General features: G+C 40.6%; 1 protein-coding gene across 4 annotated transcripts in view; it reads right to left on the minus strand.

Annotated features, from left to right (window-relative positions):
* Positions 1 to 14,882, minus strand: part of LOC140341140 (putative oxidoreductase YteT) — a 97,839-nt gene that overhangs the window by 7,252 nt on the left and 75,705 nt on the right. The window lies entirely within an intron of this gene.

Consider the following 14,882-nt stretch of genomic DNA (forward strand, 5'->3'; position numbering starts at 1 on the left):
TGATCACTCTGTGCCGTTCACTTACCTTTTTTTCCACTGTATGGCCGGGTAACTCTGTTAGGGCAGGGATCAGCAGCGTGCTTCCGGGTTCAGAATCGCAGGGGCGCGTGTGCCGGCTTCTTTCGCTCTGCACTGCAGCCAGGAGGAGACACACCCTGCAGCCAGCATCGAGGAGACGCATGCAGGATCGGGTATAGGGTGAGTATCTTATTTTAATTATTTTTTAACACGGTATTTGTCGTATAAGACGCACCAACTTTTCCCCCCCAGTTTTGGGGAAGAAAAAGTGCGTCTTATACGGCCAAAAATACGGTATTTGTTTTTTTTTTTTCCCCACCAAGCTCCCAAAAAATGGTTTTGAGGAGGTTTTCCGAGACCTGAAAATTATTTCAAGTGGGTGGAAAATGGTTGAGAAAGGTTGAGCTAGAGGATCCAGTTTTAGACGTGCCATCAACAACAGAAATTAATCAATATTTTGCTAAAGGAACCCCCAATTTCTTTGCAAACATGAATGAAAAGTTATAAAAAAATATATCCTAGTATCGTGTACAGAACAAATCTGTGTTAGCATTTATGAATGGAGCGCTGAAACCTGGGAAAACCAAAAGCACCACCTTCACCTAAGGCCCATTTGCTCAGATTTATTGGAAGCCAATTAGACCTCACTGACCCTCCAATAAAACATGGCTTTAGCATTCTTACACGCAAGACTGCTGTTCTTACATTGGGCCTGATTTATCAAAGCTCTCTAAAACTGAAGAGGATACACTTACATCGGTGAAGCTGGGTGATCCAGCAAACCCAGTAAAGATTTCCTAAAAGTCATTTGCCATTTGTTAGCAATTTTTGTAAATCCTGGACCAGATCCATTCCAGGTTTGCTGGATCATCCAGCTTCACTGATGAAAGTGTATCCTCTCCAGCTTTGAAGAGCTTTAATAAATCAGGCCCAATGTATGTGTTACTATCAGCTTTCACTAAAAGCAAAGAGGATCACCCTGTAGTGATGCTTTGAAGAGGGAATAAGAAACCTGCAGGAGCAGGGCAAAAATTTGACAAGAATTTCATATTATTTCTTAACCCAAACCCCCTTCCCCCTCCATGCCACCCTTCACTGATCCCAAAGGCCAACGTTAACATGTGAATGATTTTTGCATGCAAGTTGTAAGGTTTTAGTATTTAAAATTTCTTAGCCTGCAGTTTTCATATTTTAACACTGGGTGGCAGTAAAGCTACATAATAAAAAGTGGCAGGCGATGTAACAACATAAATGTAGCAATAGATCCAAAAATAAATAAAAACCATTGAAACTCACTAAATCATTATGGGCTAAAAAAGGGCTGTCTTTTAAAAACCAGATCTGCAATGGCAGCTACCATATTTCCATTGCCTCTGTTTCCTACTAAAGTAGATTTAAACAGTGTCCCTGATTAATTAAAGCTCTCCAAGGTTGGAGAGGATACACTTTCATCAGTGAAGCTGGGTGATCCAGCACTTGAAATGGATTTCCTAAAAGCCCTTTGCTATTTGTTAGCAAATGCCTTCAATCCTTGACCAGATCCATTCCAGGTTTGCTGGAACACCCAGGTTTACTTATGAAAGTGTATATTTTAAAGCTTAATCTGCATATACTTTGCCATCTTTGTTACTGCCTTTTACTTTTTTTTTTTTTACCAATAGGACAATTAAAATGAGAAAATACAATCTCACCGTTTTCATTGTACAGTTTATTTTAGATGTGGTGACATCACTGTGTCTCTGTGCTTATCTATGCAATTCAGGCACACCATGACTGGTGGGAGGGGTCAGCAGAGAGCTATACATCACTTTCTCAAAACAGGAAGCTGTGATAGTGCCGTGTGTCATGATAATTTGCAGGACGGAAACAATTGATAGCTAATGAATAAAGCGGGGTGGCTAAAGGGACTTTTGGGCTTGATGTCCATTATCAGCCAGGGAGAAAAAAAAGTGCTATCTGTTTTGCTGCAGCTTCTAATGCACACTAATAAAAGCTCTGTGTGCAATCCAAAGGAGATGATCCTGCTTAAGACTGAAGGTAAGAATTCAGATTTTAAATAAGGACAAGTTTCCTTATGGTCACAATAGTGGATCATGCCTGTATGATGTGTATTAAAAAACCCAGAAACAGAGAGTCAAAAAGAAGCATGGAAAGGCCAAGGAGGGAGGAAAAAGAAAGCAAGGAGAGGAAAGAGAGGGCAATCGATGGCAATAGAGAAAAGAGAGGGCAGAAGAGAAAATAGAGTGCAATAAAAGGAAAAAAGAAAGAGAGGAGAGGAAAGAGAAGTCAATGCGAGGAAAGAAAAAGGGCAAGGAGGGGAGAGGGCAAGAGAGGGCAATAGAGAAAAAATAGGGCAGGCGAGGGCAGAAGAGAAAAGAAAGAACAAGGAAGAATAGAGAGGACAAGGAGAGGAAAATAAAGAGAGGGCAATAGAGAAAAGATGAGAGCAGAAAGGAAAGGGAGGGCAGTAAAGGAAAGAGAGGGAGGGAGAGTAAAAGAGGGCAATAAAAGGGAAAAAAGAGGGCAAGTAGAGGAAAGAGAGGGCAAAGAAAGGGAAAAAAGAGGGCAAGGAGAAGAAAGAGAGGGCAAAGAAAGGGAAAAAAGAGGGCAAGGAAAGCAAAGAAAAAAGGGCAAGGAGAGGCCTAGATGCCTGAACAGCCACCAAGTCATCGCCAGTGCCTGCCCTGTGCCATTGCCCGTTGTGTTCATACTTTGTAAGTTAATGGGAATCCAAGCAGATTACAGTGTGTTCAATTGACTGTGTACTGAATGCCCTCCGCTCTGTACAAGCCACTCCATTAAAACCACACAAAAAGCAAAAGCGTGAATTTACACTCCATGTCTTTCTAATCTGCAGCCAGTGAACTGAAAAACTACAGGGCCATTGATCCTCAAACAAAAGTTTTAAGTGCTGATTACAGTTCACAGGGGTGGTAAATCCATTCAAGGAAAATTAGCATGAGAACAGTAACATTCACTCTTTATTTTCTGCACAGCACCCAGGCAATACGCTGCAGCTTTTCAGTCTTGGGGGCCATTCAGAAAATAAGGCTGAAGGGATTGGGCAGGTGGGACAGCTAGTTGCTTAAGATGAATGTAGGGTGAAAATTGGATCCATTCAGTGGGTTGGTTGAGGCTACCAAGATGGTTTGAATACAAGATTTCATTGTGGACTTCTTCAATTTAAAGCATTAAGAGAACTTGTCTTACCCCTGCTATACTCTATACTGATGATGCTCTTTAAACATCGCATGTACTGGCTCTGAAATGAATTTTCTGGTACTGATGCAGTCCACATGACTTAGGGCCTGATTCACTAAACATTGATTTTAGGAGTAATATGAAGTTTCCATAACAGGATGTGGCTTTATGGGAAGTCAGTTCATGTATATATGAACCCCCATCCCAATTCTCGCCAGACACAGCATGACCTCTCCTGACCTCTGAATTCTGCTAATGAGCCATATGTTGAAGGCAAAAAGCATCCTGCTCCAAACATTACAGCTCTGGGTATTGTGGCCTAATGAGAATGTGGCTTCTAGTTGCCTATATATATGTTTAATAAATTTGTTCAGAATTGCATAGAAATCAACTTCCTGAATTTTATTGTCTTTTCAGGGGATTCCAATCCTCATGTGAATTACAGATCTGTGTTCCCAGCTCTGCCCCCCCCCCCCCCATAGCTGAACAATTTACCTTGATCAACCAAAACAATAAAACCACCTAATATTGGATTGGCCATTTTTGTGCCACTAAAACAGGTTCTCTTTGACCTTTAGCAATGGCTGAAAGAAAATGGGCAGGAGCTTTAAAATAAAAAATATTTTGACTAGGTAGCTTTATTGTGGAAGGGACAGGCAATGTCCTGTCTGCAATAAAGTAACCTCACCAGCTCGAGTGCAATTTTTTTATTGACACTCACCTGTTCCCGTTTTATTGCAGGCTCCACCATCTTTATCTGGTCCTCTTGCAGGTGTCGGATCTTTGGCCATCTTGAGTGACCAGACTGGAAAGATGTAACTCCTCATGCGTGTTCAATCAGTCCTGCCAGGGGAAGCCAGAATACCCATCTCTCTGCACTGAGCTGCACATGCAGATTATTAATATTATTATAATTATTATTATTAATGAACAGGATTTATATAGCACTAACATGTTACGCAGCGCAGTACATTACATAGGAGTTGTAAATGACAGACAGATACAGACAGTGACACATGAGGAGGAGATCTCAGTGTACCTGGAAAATAAGATTGCAATCTGGCAGGTAAGTATGCCTAATTCAGTGCTCAACCCAGAAACTGGTGGAAAGGAATTGTAGGCGGATGGCAGCCCCTGTATACCCAAAAACAGCCAGGTGGTTGCTGAAAAGTGCAGGGTGATGCGCCTGGCTAAAGGAGGCTGGGGAGAACATTGTAATTCCAGCAGGGACATCTCCTATCCTTTCTGTAACAATCCTGCTTGCTCACAATTTTTAAATGCAGAACTGCGGAATTCTGCCTGAATCTTGTAATTCAAAAAGTGATGCAAAGAAATGACATGAAACTACTTTCTGAAACATTCTTATGTGAGTCTAGGGCAAGGGGCAGAGCTTTGACACCCTGAGTATACAGGAAGTGGGTTGTTTGGAAGCCAGGGAGCTTTCAGAAGACAAGAAATGCCGGATCAATGACCAGGTGAGCCCGTGGGGGACAGCTCTAAAGATACAGAGTGTATAGCTGCATTTGTGTTATTTTTAAGTGCTGCTATTGTAATTCTTTGCTAAATTTGGAGTTTTAAATAAATGGTAAATGGATGATAACTACTTAAAGCGTACCTAAACTCTGAATTTTCACTTTACATAAAAGGGTAGACAATCCTTTATTTAAATTTAAAATTCTGTTTGTGTTTTTTTTTTTTTTTTTTGCAGCACCGCCCCACCGCGATCAAGAATGCATGGGAGCACAGAGCCTCCCAGGATACCTACGTCACGCATCCCGGGAGGCTCTTGGCTGCTCATTCTGCGCATGCCCAAGCATCTCAGGCATGCACAGAAAGAGCCCTTTCGTCAAAAGGGAAAAAAATTGCAGATCTCATGCATGCGCAGTTAGATCGGCAAAATTTTTTTTCCTAATCTATGTCACCTTCAGGTAACGCAGGAAGAAGAACACGGAAGAAGAGACCAGAAGATGGCGGTGCCTGTCTCTCTCTCGGCCAGCCAGAAGATGGATACTAGGACGTCCCGGACACAGATGGAAGAAACCTTCCGGCGGATCAACTGCTCTGCAGGATTAAAGGTAAGTGTGATTTTTTTTGTTTTGGGTAGTTTTAGGTTTACTTCCTCTTTTAGGGCTAATGAAAAATATTTAAAATATATATATATATATATATATATATACATACACACACAGTAAATTTCTAATGTCAATTTAGCGGCAGCCACATATTAGGGAATAGAGGGAAATGATAGGTTACATGATACCTCTATCTTTCTATCTTGGGATTCCCCACCCCAGCACATTTACTAGATTAAGGATTAACCAGACTGTTCTATATCCTTTTCCAATGAACAGATTGAGCTATGGAGGTGAAATATGACACTGTCTATTGTAGGCTAAGGAGGCGTGATCAAACGGTGTGCAAAGCAGCGCTGCACACGGAACTTTCCGTTTCCTAGGAGATCCGGGGATTTTATTAGACAAAGGATTTTTTTCCCCATTCAAGTGCCATGGAAACCCCCTGGAGGACTTGGTTATCTGTCACTCAAAATAATGGGATCTAAAAGCATGCGCAGTGCCTCTGGGCTGCTGTAAGGATTTGCTCTGTCCAGTCACTGGTGCAAAATTTCTGTACATGTTGTACGTTTGTGTTGCAGATCTTACACAATGCACTTTAAAACAGAATTAAAGTGAAAATTAAAAAACATGCACAATTTACCTTTAATCCCGCAGATCTATTGATCCTTCCGGAGGATCTTTTTATTGGGTCCCGCGTCGTCCCGGAAACCTTTTTCGGCCCCGGTTCTTCTTTGAAAGTCACCCAGCAGGCGCTAGATTGGGTAACATAGATGAGGAAAAATATTGCCGATCTCACTCGAGATCGGGCATGAGCAGAAGGAGCAGCCAAGAGCCTCCCGGGATGCATAACAGTATGGTATCCTAGGAGGTTCTGTGCTTTCATTCTGCCGCAGCGAAAAAAACAAAAAAGATGTTGCATTTAAAAAAAAATACAATTTACCCTTTTATGTAAAGTAAACATTTTGCATTTAGGGAGACATACATAAGTGTGATTTTTTTTGTTTTGGGTAGTTTTAGGTTTACTTCCTCTTTAAGGGCTAATGAAAATTATTTAAAATATATATATATATATATATATATATATACACACACACACAACATATAGATCCCTACTTCTGTCAGAGCCCCTAGAACCCTAGAAATACCTGGTACTTCTGGGTATGAGAGGGCATGTGACCTCCTATCTGTCTTCCCAGGAGGCAGTGCTTAGTACTTTGCAGCCAATCAATGCTGAGGAAGAGGAGCAGATCATTACCCAATGGGCACAGTGATACATTCTCAGTGATGCAAAATTTCCCAGCTACCTACTGCACAAAAAGTACAATGATATATAATAAATACAGATCTGTATAAATTTGTGTTTTCTAAATCTGCATAGTTTAGCATTAAAACCTGGTGAAAGCTGCCAGCAACTTGTTTAAAGAAACCTGTCACAAACTGCACAGAATAAAAAATAAATGTTTTCTCGCAGTGCTTTTCTATTTTATGGAGCTTTATTCACTTTCAGAGCACTTTTTAACTTGCTAGCAAATTACCTAGCACAGCCCTCTCCCTACTGTCTTTTTATAGCCCTCATTACTTATAGGAAGGTCAAATTACTCACTGTGATGGCCCAGCTCCTCTGCCCCTCCCCTCACCTCCCTCCATAATGTGGTAGTAAAGGGAGGCTTTCAAAGGATAAGACTATGCATGAAAGATGGTCAATGCCTATATAATCGTATAGGAAGTTTGTTGTGGAAATGAAAGATAGCCGGAACCTCAGTTTAATATTCCCAAATAAAAGTGCATTAACGGCTGCACAAAGCTTGCTGTGCACACTCACAAGGACTTACAGTAAAACTTGCTACTGTAGGCTTGTACTAGTACTAGGTTAGTATACTCAGATTTCATGGCATTAAAAAAGTACAACAGAACCAATTGCTGCTGCTAGTATATTATGATATCAATATTTTATTATGCTTCAGCCATTTTGCAATGTGATATCTGCCCTTTGTAGAAATACAGCAGAATGGTCCCTGCACAGGGCTGATGGAGCTCAGGAAGGCTGCAATCCATTTATATACCACTCAGTCTAAACACATGTCAACGATTTAGGTCAGAGGAGGTCAAACACCCCTAGACCCTGCCTCCTAGTGAGCCGCCCTGTGGCTGCCTTCCGGAAACAACATTTCCCACAAATTACCTGAATTACCTATAAATGGTTGCAATTAGGGTTTGATAAAAAGCAAGTAAGACCAAGTAAACGTTATTTTTTACCTAAACTGATCATATAACTTCAACACAGGTTTTACTAAAGACAAAACTGGAAACAATATGAAAGCAAAGGTAGTATTAGTATTATAGTAGTAGTATGGTGGTAGTAGTAGTACAATAATGTATTAGTACACTGAAAGTAATAGTATAGTGGTGGTAGTATAGTATAGTATTGTAATAGTATAATAGTAATAATTATAATATAAAGTATAAGTAATAAGTATAATTGTAATAGTATAATGGTAGTAGTAGTATGGTAACTGTAGCATTATTATAGTACTAGTATAGTGGTTGTATTACAGCAGTAGTAGCAGTGTGGTAGTAGTAGGGACAGTACTGGTGAAAACAAAGATGATAGTAAGAGTGTTAGTTATAGTAGTAGTATTATACAGGTAATAGTAGAGATGGTGATAGTTGTAGTAGTAGAATTAAAGTAATTGTATATGGATAGTATAAAAGTAGTAGTAATAGAGTAGTGGTAAAAGTTCTGGCAGTATTATAGTGGTGGTAGTAGTAGTGGTATTATAGTAATAGTGTAGAATTACTAGTTATAGTGGAAGTATGATAGTGGGTAGTAGTAGTTTAAATAATGGTTTTATAGTAGAAGTAGAATTAGTGGTAATAGTATTATAGTGGTGGTTGATGTAGCACAAAGTTACATAGTTAGCCAGGTTTAAGAAAGACATGAGTCTATCAAATTAAAACACTAGAGAAAATAAAAAACATATCTCTGATAAAAAAATCCTATAGACAAAGTTGATACAGAGGAAGGCAACCATTATAAACCCTCGGTTCAATTTGTTCCAACAGGGAAAAAAATTCCTTCCTGATTCCATGAGACAATCGGATGTTCCCTGGATCAACAGTCTCTGTTATCTTTACTTTAAAACTTTAATACCCAGTTATATTCTGTGCTTCTAGAAATGTATCCAGCTTTTCTAGAGTAGTAGTAGTGTAAAAGAATTGTAGTACTAGATTGTTACTGGTGGTAGTGATAGTAATATAGAAGTACTATAGAGGTGGTAATAGTAGTATTGGTATTTCAGTAGCAGTTTAGTGATGGTAGTATTATAGTAATAGTATAGTAGTAGTAATATTAGAGATAACAGTATAGTGGTGGCAGTGGTGATAGTAGTAGTATTGGTATAGATGTAGTATAGTGATAGTAGTGGCACTATTATAGAAATGGTAGTAGTAGTAGTAGTGTAATAGTAATGTATTATGAGAGTAGTAATGTAAAAGAATTGTGGTGGTATTATAAAAGTACTAAAAAGGTGGTAGTAGTGGTATAGAAGTTCTATAGTGGTGGTGGTAATAGTATTATTGGTATTTCAGTAGCAGTTTAGTGATGGTAGTACTATAGTATTATTATAGTAGTAGCAGTAACTTTATAGTAGTAGTAATAGTAGTGATAGCAGTATTGTTGTCATGGTGGTGGTAGTAGTAGTATTAGTATAGATGTAGTATAGTGATAGTGGTAGTAGTAACATGGTGGTAGTAGTAGTAGTGTAGTAGTATTGTGGTAGTAGTGGTATTAGAGTACAATTAGTGTAAAAGAACTGTAGTTGAAGATTGATACTGGTGGTAGTGGTAGTATTATAAAAGTACTTTACAGATGGTAGTAGTAGTAATTTAAAAGTAGTATTCAGTAGTAGTTTAGTAGCATTTTAGTGATGGTGGTACTATAGTAATAATATAGTAGTATTAGTAGTAATAGTAGTGATAGCAGTATAGTGAAATAGGTAGCAGTAGGGTAGTGTTATTGTGGTAGTAGTGGTATTAGAGTAGTAGTAGTGTAAAATAGTTTTAGTAGTAGATACTGATACTGGTGGTATTGGTAGTGTTATAGGAGTACTATAGAGATGGTAGTAGTAGTAATATAAAAGTACTATAGTGATGGTAATAGTAGTATTGGTATTTCAGTAGCAGTTTCGTGATGGTAGTACTATAGTAATAGTATAGTAGTAGCAGTAATATTATAGTAGTAGTACTACAAGTAGTGATAACAGTATAGTGGTGGCGCTGGTGGTAGTAGTAGTATTAGTATAGAAGTAGTATAGTGATAGTGGTAGCAGTATTATAGAAACAGTAGTATATTGGTAGCAGTAGTAGTGTAATGGTATAGTGGTATTAGTGTAATGACAAAAGTATAATAGGTGTACTGCAAAATGGCAGTAGTAGTTCTAGTTGGTATTATCATAGTAGTAGTATGGTAGGAGTATTATATGAGTGGGAAAAATTACATAGCAGTGACAGGGAGCACGCACCAGGGGCATTGCAGAACCCATCATACCATAACTTTGAGATGATTCCAGAAGGCTGCTATTATGTTTCCGTATTATCACAAACATGATTGAGAATCATCAGTAATGCCTAATGTGTACACAGAAATTACTGCTGGACCACTGTGGCTGCCATCACAAAACACAGCTACACAACTTGGAAGCGTTCCATCTGCGGATTGTCTAGGCTGAATCGTGAAGGTGTTGCCTTTTAAACGGAGCATCTAAGTTTAGCCTATCCTTGTTGCCAGACTCTCTGCATAATCATAGACTGGAGGAAAAATTACCAGAAAGCTGTTTAGAATCAGCAGAAAGCCAGCAAATCAGAGGATAGAATGTGTAGATTTCATTCTGGCAGCCCTTCAAGGAATAAAATTCAGCCTGCATCTAACTGGTCCCTGAATGACCTCATACTTATTTGTGGGCTGCTTAGCTACCGCCTGTCCGCCCTCTGTCCTACCATATAATGCGTTCTCTGTGCTCATCACAGTGCCGGAGACACCGCTGCCTCCCTCCACAGGAAAAAAACGTCTATATAAAATAAAATTTTTCAAAATGAACCAGTTTGTATGAATTCATATAAAGAAGCAGAAAATTCCTTTTCTTATTGGCTTTTCTACCAGCATGATGTGCTGAACTAGAATGAACAGGCTGTATGTAATATGATTCCTGAGCATCTGACATACTATTAGTCGGCTTTTGTACAACTATCAGCCAATACTGCACTGTCCTTCTATCCTATGTTTACTTGTAGCTGGCCCTGCTTGACCCCTTGCTGACTTTTGGTTCCTCTCCTCAATTTATATTGGGCAGATCATAAGCTGCAAGTTTTTATTGGTGCTTAGGGCACCAATTGGGAGAGTCGCTGTTTGTCCAGATGACCACCATGAAAAAGGAAGCCCAAAATTGTCTTGTGGACATTAGGTCAGGGGGTAAAAACCATGACTGTTCACAGATGGTAGAATTTCATCCCCCAAGATGAACGTTCCCACAAAAAATCTACAATCTGTACAGCTGTCCCCAGGCGCTGGTTAGTGATCTGTCCTACCGGAACAATCAATATTATTTGCTAATGGTGGAGGGAGACGTAGACACCTCCAGCTCATCTACTCCCTTTCTTTCTTTATCAAGCGCTGGTTCGTTCCACTGTCTGGAAAACGTTAACTTAGAATAGTTTCCAGGGATAACTACCACACTTTCGTATGGGGACAAGAGAATCTACCTAATAAAATGTATTCATTAGTAAATTCTCTGGTTTATTCTTTTTTTTATTACTCTGTTTTAGAGCCAATTACATCATCACTTGCAGGCAGATTATGGTTAGTGGGAGGGGCCAGTATGGTGCTTGTTGTCTCTTTCTAAAATAGGAAGCCATGATAGCACCCATGATTGAAAGAATTGTAATCCAATGAATATAAGAGGTGAGCCAAGGACATGGGCTGGGCGGAGGGTGAAGGCTAAATGATGGTGTATGTCCTCTAACCAGAAAACAAAATGTGATCTTATTGACTAACTGCAGCTTTTAATGCATCCTGTGAGATGCTGGCAGTGTGCGGTGAAATGGCAATAAGCTTTTCAGTACAGAAGAGGAGGCCATGAATCTGTGCATAACTGAAGGCAAGGCTGGAGTCTAGCTCTAATGCTTTGAATGATCAATACCACGGGGGCACGGGAATAAAGGCGGCGTTTCCATTAACTGTAAAAGTAACATGAGTTTATTTTAGTCTGGGGACACAATGCCAAGTAAGATATCAAGCATTGACGGTATTACAAGAACACATCCATGCTGCTGCAGGCATAGATCATTGCTGACGGGAAGCGAGAGCCCTGAATTAATAATGAAGTGGGATGGAGGAACATTGGGCTCGGTTATCATTTCCATGCAGCTCTCATTAAAGATACTTTGCAGGAAAGGACGGCTGGTCCTATTGGGCCTCATTGTAGGGCACATAATGGGAGGTGTGACGGTGCCAGGGCTGTGGGGTCACCATGTCTGTGTATAATGCTTCTCGTCTTTTCATTTACCAGCTGTGTGTTCCCATTACATTGTGTGTGAATACGGCGGTATAGGTATATCTCTCCTTTGGGTCTATTCTGCCTGCTTTTATAGCCATCTGCAGACTTGTAAATTTTAACAAAAATACTACAGCTCACTGACTTAAAATTATCTATAAAGGGACCATCAATGTCTTTTGTCTGTAAGTGACCATAGATGTTCGGATAAGAGAGAGTGAGAAATATATCTGAGCTCATTCAAATTGCTGATGGATGAAAAATGGAAATGAATGGAAACACATGCAATTAAATATTAATTCCCTTTTTTTGGGGTGAATGATCAGAAATTCTCTGTGGTTGATTATGAGAGCTTGGTACGGATGCTCACAAGTGCTAACCATCACCCTTTGTTTTAGGATTTGATTCGCAGAAAGATAAAAGGAACTTACCGTATTTTTTGCAGTATAAGACGCACTTTTTCTTCCCCAAAACTGGGGGGGAAAAGTTAGTGCGTCCTATACGACAAAGGTGTGATAAAATAACTAAAATAATATACTCACCCGATACCCGATCCTGCGTGTGTCTCTGGCTGCAGCAGCGTCTGTCTCCTCTTCTCTCTGGCAGCAGCATGTGTCTTCTCCTGTCTGTAAAGCAGAGCGAAAGAAGCCGGCACAGCGCCACCTGCTGTTCCCTGTCCTAACTGCCGTACAGGGGAAAAAAAGCAGAGTGATCAGAAGAGGAGTTTGAATGACAGAGTGATCAGAAAAGAATTTTGAATGACACAGAGTGATCAGAAAGGGAATTTGAAAGGCATAGAGTGATCAGAAAGGGAATTTGAATGGCACATGAGTGATCAGAAGGGGAATACCGGTATGAATGGCACATGAGTGATCAGAAGGGAAATAATCTTTCAGAATCTTTTTTTCTAGATTTTCCTCTTTTAAAATTGGGTGCGTCTTATATTCCAGAGCGTCTTATAGGGCGAAAAATACGGTATTAATGTAGGTCAATATTCATTAATTGCATTATAATACATTAAAATACAAGCAGTGTAAATAACTAAATATGACTTGATGTCAGCCTTTTCTATTCAAGTATAGCTAAGCCTAGGCTAGGAGATAGAGGGAATCAGCCCAAGGAGCCAATCAGGTGTGCTGCAGTGCTGCTGCACATGTGCAGCTCAGCATTGGTAGAAGGAATACCCGGCACATCCCGGCTTCCCCTGCGGCTGCAGGGACTAAATGAACTCCTGTCCACCATCACAGCCCAGCCAATCAAGATGGCCGAAGATTGAAACAAGAAAGAGAAGAAGGAAGAAGATGGCGGCTCTTGCATGGAAAGGGTAAATTCTCCTTGTTTATGCTTAACTGTAGTAGGGAATATGGAAGTCTTCTGCAGTGCCACACAGCTGTTTTATGGGGGAGAGTTGTGTACATCTCAGGACCAGATAGAAACATACATATGATGCCAAGTTACATAGCTGTGCAGGGTCAATCTAGCTTAACCTCCCTGGTGGTATTCTCGAGTGTGGCTCAGGGTTATTTTTGTTACCAAACTCGGCGTGGCATTGTAAAGGACTCACCTGGTCTCAACAAGCCCGCGGCGTCCTCCTGCGTTGCCCGCCCACCATCTGTGTCACCTGGCCTCACGTCCCTGGCGTAATCAAGGGGATGTGCGAGCATGCAGGAACGGTGCGCTGGGCATGTCTGGCGGGATATTCAAACAGAGGGCACCGCTTTCACATTCTCACCAAGTGCCAGGAGAGGTATTTATGTTCTGGCAGACCCTCCTTCTCTTTCCCTCTGGTTATTATTTTATGTTATTATAAGGAAAAAAAAGTCTGTTTTTTTTCCCAGAAGAAGTGCAACCCTAGATGCACCCCAGGTCCCCAGTTCGATGTCTGAGTGAATCCTTTTGGCTGATGTGCTTGAGCCATCTAATAACCTCCGCTCATTGCAACTGAGACCCTGCTCCACAACTGAAATGGTTTTTGTGAAAGAATACCTTTATTCTTATAGTTTTATAAACATAAAATAGATTGGTAGCACTAACTAATAGCACTTCCAATAGAACTTCCAACTCTTAGAAGTGCACATTACCAACGGCCAAGTACCTATGGTCTGAACCACACTCAGACCTGAAGAACCTATAATGTATGTCCCACCCCCCCAAGAAAAAAATTCACTTATATTCTGTACCAAGCTTAAGTCTACACTTCTTGCCAACATTGATTGAAAGAATTGCCGGTATCATCCATAGCAACAGAAGTTTTTACATTCTGCCCTGACAGAAAGAAAATGACTAGTTGCTTTGGGCAACAGAAACCATTCTTTTTGGACATTTATTCATTGGAGGCCTCATCTATCCTCGAAGCCTCAGCACAGGAAACACACAAGCCTCTTATCGCTACCCAGCAGATGCAGCACGGCCAAGAATATGAGGAAATGATGGCATGTAACAGAGCAGGGTTTACTGCTGCTGGCAGCTTTAGAGATTATACTCTAGGCTGTTTTGGCATTATATTTCTGTATATTAATATTTGTGGTTAACAACCGGAAAGCTGGCCTTATCACTAACATAGCATGAAAAAAAGTGTTTACTTAAGGCAGAACCCTACAGAGAATTGTTTTATCTGTTGTCTAGCAGGGTTTAATCCACACCAAGGTGTTTAATGCAAGCCTTGACTCTAGGAAAAATTTTGACCAACCACAACAACAAATTCTTGATTTTGTGTTGAAGCTTCTTAACCTCCTTGCAGTTAAGCCCGACCTTCGCTCGGGCAAAAAAAAACTGCAAGGATGGTTAAGCCCGAGATTTTGTACATCCTTACTTACCTGGTCCCCCTGTGCTCATCCAGCGTCGTCCTCCATCAATCATCGTCCGCCGATCTCTCCAGCGTCGGGTGCCTTCGTCGGGTGACAGCAGGATCACAAGATGCCGGCTGGTGGAACACAAGATGCCGGCCGGCTTCTTACCTGGTCCCGCTGATCGTTCACGTCCTCCTCGTTCCAGCGCCGGATGATCTCTGCAGGGAGAAGCCGTCCGGCGGAGAAAAAAA

Source organism: Pyxicephalus adspersus, chromosome 11 (assembly GCF_032062135.1).
Source record: "Pyxicephalus adspersus chromosome 11, UCB_Pads_2.0, whole genome shotgun sequence".
NCBI lineage: Eukaryota > Metazoa > Chordata > Amphibia > Anura > Pyxicephalidae > Pyxicephalus > Pyxicephalus adspersus.